Consider the following 8,182-nt stretch of genomic DNA (forward strand, 5'->3'; position numbering starts at 1 on the left):
CGTCTCCATTTAAATGTGACCGCCATGACCGGGATTGAACCCACGTGTTTCGGGTCAGTAGCCGAGCACCATAACCACTGAGCCACCGCGCTGGCGTCATTGTTGAATGTATAAGCATGAAGTGCTTCACTAGCATCCAAACAAGTCGCCGCAAGTGTTCTTCATAACAGACCATAAGACATTTGGGGAAATGGTACATTTCCCGATTCTAGAAAAGCGCGTCACGGTCATTTATTTTACGCTTATAAACACATTCACAGTTACATCGCTGTGGAAGTAGACGATTGTCTGTATATTAAACTATGACAAATGGCAAGCTGAAAACCCAAAGCACGACAGACCTGCTGTCCCGCGGGGTGCGGAAGAAGATGGTTCCTGGCCTCCTGCTCAAGGTGCTCCTGTTGCGGCACCACGGCGCTCAGCAGGTGTTGCCGACGGGTGGCATCACCTGAAAAATTCGCAAGTATGGCCATTCACAGTCTCCTTATATCCCAGGTGAATATTTCTTGTTAGGAATCTGCTGGTTTGTGTTGGTTTTAGTTGGCCCCAATAGAAACCTTGCTGGTTTTGTGCTGATCCTGTTGGTCCCAACAGCAACACTTGCTGGTTTCAGTTGATCCCGACTGGGAATCTGCTGGTTTTCTGCTGGTCATGTTGGTCCCAACAGCAACACTTGGTTTCAGTTGGTCCCAACTGGGAATCTGCTGGTTTTGTGCTGGGCTAGTTGGTCCCAACCGCAACACTTGCTGGTTTCAGTTGGTCCCAAATGGCAATCTGCTGGTTTGGTGCTCGGCCAGTTGGTACCAACACTTGTTGGTTTCTTTCCGGACCAACTGGGAATTCGATGGTTTCAGCTGGTCGCATAAGCATTACTGCATTTAGACTAACTCATCCCAGCAACATTTTGTAATGAGCCAAATGATACAAGCTTTTATATAACTGGCATGAAGCTAGCTAACCCTGTGGAACATGTGCCCAGTTACACTTACAATTTTTGCTATTGGCTTGCATGCATTCCCAAGCAACCACAGATATCCGTCGGACGTACGAGCTAGATCCGAACGTCCTTTGCCGAGATCGGACGTCCATCGGACCTACGAACACAATCCGATTTCGGATATCCATATTCGTACATCCGCCGGACGTACGGACAGTATCCGCTTTTGTATATCCGCATTAGAGACAAGGTGTACGTCCGAGGGATGTACGGTGGAGTATATTCTCAGGATATGAGTATAGAGTTTTTTTTCTAATTTTTTTCACACAGCAAATTCGCGCCGTTCGAGTATGTATACTGTACAGTTCGCTTTTTTAACCTAAAAAATTTTATTCGCGAAGGAAATTTTGTCAGTTTTATTGGTTAGTGTGCGCGAAATTGCGTTAATATCTGCATATCTGTTTTGGAGAAATTAATTCCATGAGCTGCAGGGTTTGACTTGAGGACTTTTGTAAATTAGCGCAATTGCCTAGTCATATACTTGCAGTGCAAGGGCCACTGCTGATCTACATTTATTTAATGGTAGGAACCAGTGCTGCACAATTTTACAGCAAATCAATTACTAATTTACATCTAGAAAAGATAAAAATCAGTAGCGGCATCGTGTCCGCCGTGGTCAAACGCGATTGAAACCACTTGTAAATTCAAAACTCCCGCCGAACTCCGCAATCATCATCATCATCATCATCATAAATGCAACTTGTAGTCAGCCCAATCCAATCCATCAGCCGGAGAGTGCAGCGGCGTAATCGAAATAGGTCGCGAAGCCGGAGCTCGAATGCGGTCCAGAACCAAGTGCTAGCGACAAAAAATAAGGGGTGGAACTAAAGCGCCAAAATGAAATGAGTGGACAAACACGACTAGAAGAGCAAAATAATTAGGACATATTTTGTGTTTCAAAAGCATTCAAAAACAATTGCAGTGATTCCTTTTTAAAATGTTTTAGTTGTGTGCATTTTGTTAGAAAGTATAGCGCTTCCTTTGTAAAAATTTTATGACAGCGTTCGCTCAGAGCAGCGGCAATGGCAGAGGGACGATGCCAAGGTTGACGGTGCTCTTATGTCATACTCTTGTCATATCTTTTGACCATTTTGCTTGCTTTTGTTTGAAACTCGATTCTGCTAGCCCTACTTTTTCCTCGCTGCTTGTTGCTCGAGTTCTTGGTGTGTATCGTTCGTGTACAGTTTCCGCTTTTCCCTTTTGCCAGCGCTTCAGTTTATTTTCGTTCCGTTGAGTGCGGTTCTGTCGCTTTTGCCCCAAAAGGGCATCGGCTGTGGCCATGTCGCCCCCGTACGCAAAAAAGTTTGGTTTTGTTTTTGTTTTGTGGGGTTTAACGTCCCAAAGCGACTAAGGCTATGAGAGACGCCGTAGTGAAGGGCTCCGGAAATTTCGACCACCTGGGGTTCTTTAACGTGCGCTGACATCGCACAGCACACGGGCCTCTAGAATTTCTTCTCCAAAGAACGCCGCGGCCGGGATCGAACCCGCGTCTTTTGGGCCAGCAGCCGAGCACCATAGCCACTGAGCCACCGCGGCGGCTCGTACGCAAAAAAGAGGTGTGCGGTTGCACGATGTGCGAGCGATAACCTGTCCGGCGGCGTCACATTTCAGCGCTTCAGCGCGACACCTGCGACATTCAGAGCGACACCTGAGGTGAGGACGAAAGAAAAAGGCACAACGAGAACTGACTGCCTAAAAATAGCGTTGGTGGTCGGCACTCGTCGTGTCTTCTTTCTTCGTTCTCGTGTCGGGTGTCGCGCTGAAGCTTCGCGGCGTTCAGCAGTTTATTTTTCCCACCAAGCAGCACGTGACGCTGACGTCACGAATATGACGTCACTAAAACACGTGACTGACGTCGCGTTGTTGTTTTAATCATGACGTCACTTTTCAGTTGTCCACGCATTTCAAAGACGGCGCTGGCTGCGCACCACAAGCCACCATGTTTTGAACGTATGGGCTTCTATGCAGCCTACGCTACCATAGTACATCTACCTTGGCGTAATGGCGGCGTTGTCAGTTTGCTGCGAAGCGTGGTGCCCTTTTTGAGCTCTGTTACTAGAATGTGTGGCTTTTTTTAGTCTCCGGACGAAAGTGGTGTGTAACTTGAACAATTCGAAGGATGCAGCAAGCGCCTGAAGCCCTCCTGGAACGCTGGAATATCGTACTACACCGACTTCGAATGAAAGAAGGCCTTGTGTGATTGCCTACGGCATGGTCTACGGAGGTAAGTACAGTACACTGCTTGGGAATTACTTTTATGACAATGGAGCAGGATCTGTAACATTCTCTCGCGGGAGAGTTGGAGTCATGTTATGGTTATACTGTGGTGTGGGCTACAGATAGGTTTAGCCTTGTGCTACGTCTCTTTCCTCTTTGTGCTGTTGTGGTCTTCATTAACGTGAATAGCATTGACAAAGTTGCCGAACATTCTTGAAGTTATCATGATCTCTTGCAACCTGGCGCCGGCATAATCTTTTTGTCAGCAGTCCTGACACTGGTTTTTGCTTGAGTCTAGGGAAAGGAGGGCAGAACTTCTCTGAAATTAGAGACTGCATGTAACAGGTGGATTGTAAAACGGGTGCCATCATGCAAAATGCTCGGTTTCCTAGCTCTTGGGTTCTTGCAAGCATAGAATACCTTCTGGTGTCAAGCATGATGACTATGTCGGTGCATCTTTCACCTCTGTGGTATTTTGGGCTTCATTAACGTGAATAATAACAATGTTGCCAAGCATTTTTGAATTTATCATGGTCTACTTAGATTTGGTGTGGGCTTGAGTACTAACCTTTTTCTTTTCATTTTTTCCAGAAAGCTGTTCGCTTCCGCTTTATCATGAAAGTAGGAAGATGGGTGTGCGCTCGAAGTTTTACGTCTTATTGAGGAGTTACGCACTTAACAGTAACTCAGGCCTGTGCTGATGTACAATCACAATAAAATATTCTCGCTGTACTTTCAGTTGCTTTTTCATTTTATTGTCCCGCGGACACGAAGAAAGTATGCATGTGCCATATATGCAAACATCCGAGAAAGATCCGGGAACGGACGTCCGAAATCGATGCCCGTTGGCCAGACAAACATGTCCGTTTGGACGCCTATAGGACGGCCGACGGACGTCCACCGGCTGTTCGCGCACGTCCGTCGGCCGTCCGGAACATCCGAAACGGACGGCCAACGGCCGGCTGATGGCTATCTCTGGTTGCTTGAACCATCCTGTAGGCTACGAGTTCTGAGCACTAGAACTACCGCTTCAAGCATTTCAAATAGCAACGCTTTTAACACATTGCACCCTTTCCCCTTACATGGCCAAACTAATATCTGTGTAGCTTTTTTCAACAGTTTTTAAAAATTTTACAGCCACTCTCAACCACTGGAGCCAGGAAAAGGGCGTGGATGTGCAACCAGTGGCAAAAAACATCAATCGAATATTGGCTGAGAAGATACAAGGCGATGTAAAATCAGCACAGAAATGTGGGCAAAGAGGCCACGAAGTATGAAGTGATCGCAATCATGAAAAACCACAAACGACGCAAGATGGAGGGAGGCAACAGCACCGGGCAGTCCTGTGTTGTTGCCGCGCTCCATCTTGTGCCTTTTACGGTTTTTTATGATTACAATATGCATTGCCGACTGGCCTACATGCAGCCTTACCCTCCACAGTCAAGACGTTGGTTGGTTTATGGGGTTTAACGTCCCAAAGTGACTAAGGCTATGAGAGACGCCGTAGTGGAGTGCTCCGGAAATTTCAACTACCTGGGGTTCTTTTACGTGCACTGACATCGCACAATACACGCCGCGGCGAGGAGCGAACCCGCGTCTTTCGGGCCAGAAGCCGAGCACTATAGCCACTGAGCCACCGCGGCGGCCACACAGAGTCAAGAAGTGATGAACCATGAGGCAAATAAACAGTCAAATCTGAAGAGTACCTATTCCTGCCCTGTCCTGCTCCTGAGGAACACGGAATGCATAAATATGCCTCAAAGCAGCAAGTGGCATTCAGTGAGCTGTGTTTGCTTGGCAAAATTCAAAATGGTCAGAGCTAACAAGTGTTTTTGGGACAGCCTATATTCCTCGAACTCTGCACAAAAAAAAAACTAGCACAGTGAATGAACAAAAATACCTGAGGCACAACACTGTCTTTGGAATTTTTGTACTGATCTTGTTTTTCATGCAGATTTGGAAATATATGAGCTGGTTCCATTGCCTGCTGCTGTGCCCAGCAGCAGCTGGTCCCCACTGCTCTTGGGACCAACTGTTCCTGGACCCAACTGTTCCTGGACCCAACTGTTCCTGGACCCAACTGTTCCTGGACCCAACTGTTCCTGGACCCAACTGTTCCTGGACCCAACTGTTCCTGGACCCAACTGTTCCTGGACCCAACTGTTCCTGGACCCAACTGTTCCTGGACCCAACTGTTCCTGGACCCAACTGTTCCTGGACCCAACTGTTCCTGGACCCAACTGTTCCTGGACCCAACTGTTCCTGGACCCAACTGTTCCTGGACCCAACTGTTCCTGGACCCAACTGTTCCTGGACCCAACTGTTCCTGGACCCAACTGTTCCTGGACCCAACTGTTGCTGGTCCCAGTTCTATTGGTTCCAAATGTGTTGGGATTCTGCTAAAAACCAGCAGTGTTGGGTCCAGCAGACTCCCAACCAGAAATTTTCACCCTGGATTGTAACTCTGTAAACAGTGAAAAAGTGCGAAAGTGGCGAGGGAATGAAATTACGTGCGGAGTCAACATGTTTTTGGGAACCTCGCGTGCTGAACACCGTTGCGCAAAGTACAATACACATACCCTACTACACGGCAGATACCAATCAACTTTTGTCAAGCATTTCTACATACCCAGACATTTTTTTTTACCTTCTAAAACCTAGTTGGACAGCAGAGTACGTGTTTTGTTCGAGAAAAATATTTCGTATACGAACGGCCACAACATGGACTACGAACCACAAGTACACAAAGTGTTAGGAGCACTGAGAAATACTCGGGTGAAACGTATGGTTTAAGAAGCATAGAAAATTAAACTATCGGCGCAACAGTTCTTGGTTTTCAAGCTCTTTAGAGTTTAGAAAGGCCGACGCGTTGCCTTTTTTTGCCGGTTTTCAAAAGCGCATTCCTGTGTTGTCAATGCACGGGTGAAATGTGCGTTTCCACGAGCACAGATAACGGAGTCTTTCACACGTATACATACATACGTACAAGAGTCAGGTTTTTGAGCTTTTCTTGTGTTATCTCTTTTTTTTCCACCAGTCTTGAAAACTACAGTCCCGTACTTGCTGCGCGGGAACAATCGTCTTCGCCGTTCGCCCACTTTCTAAAAAGTACATTTTAACCTTACACCGACAAATGGCACCCAAAAGAAGTCACATATTGTCGGGGGGCATACAAAAACGTCACGTCCCGAGAAACTCAGCACGAAACCAAGCAAAACTAACCGCTAGGCACAGCGCGTCGGGCCACAGGCCGTGGGCAGGTTTTTTTTTTTTTTTTCTACGCATTGACCGGCGAAGCTGCATCATGCACCATCATTCCTCCCGCCGCTCCCGCCCACGGTGTAGCATGACACAGCGTGCGCGCGCCCTTCACAACTGCGCCGGCGTACTAAGCTAGAGTGGTTGAAATGCAGCGTAATTTTGCATGAAGTGCTTGAAATGTAGCGTACTTTTGCAAAAACAAAACATTCCTTCCTTTACTTTGTCACAAACTGCAATGCCGTGAACAACAGCCGGCAGGCCACAGAGCGAGCGCGCCGCTTCACGAACTGCACCGGCGGCCGGCGCGGCCGCCTAAATTGCTTGCAATGCAGCGTACTTCCACAAATAAACATTACTCACCTTGCCGCCGTCATAAACAGGGGGAGTTCTGCGTCGAAGGGCAAGAGAGACGAAAAAAATTGCGGCCTGCCAGCACGAACGAATACGCCGCACGCTTTCACGCGCACAAAACTGCCCCCACGATGCTCCGTCGTCTGCTGCTCGGATGAGTCTGCCGCCGCGCCGGCCATCCCCTAAGCGGCAGAGTATCTATTGGAGGAGGAGGATTGCGCGTCATTTCCTGGGGCCAGATTTCGCCGAGTGTCCGCTCTTTACCAATATCTTTCTTTATGACTTACCTTGCAGCTGCTTAAGCGACAGTTCAAGTAGCCACGCAGATCATGTTGTTTGACATACTGACTGCATAGCCAAGGCCAAGGCCAAGCCCAGCCAAGCCTGTGGCCCGTCACGACTTTTACGCTCGTAGTTCCCGTCTCTCTTTCGCTTGCGTGGCCGCGGTTGTCGTCTGCTGCGGCGCCAGCGCGGCGGCGCGGGAGGCGCTGCCGCAATGCATCACGTACACAAAACTTTTCTCAAGTACCTTACTTTCTAATACTTCTTAGTATTTAAAATTCAATGCAAAAGGCGGGAGGGCTGTCAAAAATCTCAGTCTCGCAACCACGGTTTTTCTCCCGCACTTGCAACCGTGCTTGAAACTTGAATACAGTTCACAATATTGACCAAAGGTGGCAAGACATTCAGTAAAACCCGCAGTTTGGTTCACTTACACTGACATTTTTTTAAAACTGGAAAGCTTACAAATAGTTGGCGGAGGCGCTCGAGGCGCTGCACGGACATTTTTGGTTTTGGTTTTACAGGGTCGGCTACTAATTGGCTATGAGGCCGCCGCAGTGGATGGCTCCAGATGTTTTCGAACATCCGGCCGGAGATCATTAAGGTGCATGGACATCGCACAGTACACAGGCGAAAGCTTTAGTATACAAAAAAATTCAAGGTATAAAAGAACAAATTAACGAAAATTTTCTCAATGAAAACTTTAATTACAAAAACAACACAAACGCAAATGCAAAAGTAAAAGCATGACCAATAAAAAAACCTTAACTGAAACCAATTTAATAATTCTGAGCTTCGTGCATGCATGCATGCAGGGCGTTCCCCCTTTCCCCCTTCTGCGTGGACAGCGTAGTGCAATGTGCTCTTAGTGCTTTGTGCCTCCAAGGTTTCCGCAGACAGTGATATGATTTCTCCATTAAAAAAATGACTGTGGCTCAACTTGGTTAAGCCGCGAAATCGCGAAAGCAATACCCCTGGCTACGCCCTCGCTCACATGATAGTCGTGCTGTTGTGATGCTTGTGTGAAACTTGTATACCTTGGTGCTGCTGTGGTGATCACTTGGCTATTCTATG

Source organism: Amblyomma mixtum, chromosome 9 (assembly GCF_055824585.1).
Source record: "Amblyomma mixtum isolate Tamu chromosome 9, ASM5582458v1, whole genome shotgun sequence".
NCBI classification, from domain to species: Eukaryota; Metazoa; Arthropoda; class Arachnida; order Ixodida; family Ixodidae; genus Amblyomma; species Amblyomma mixtum.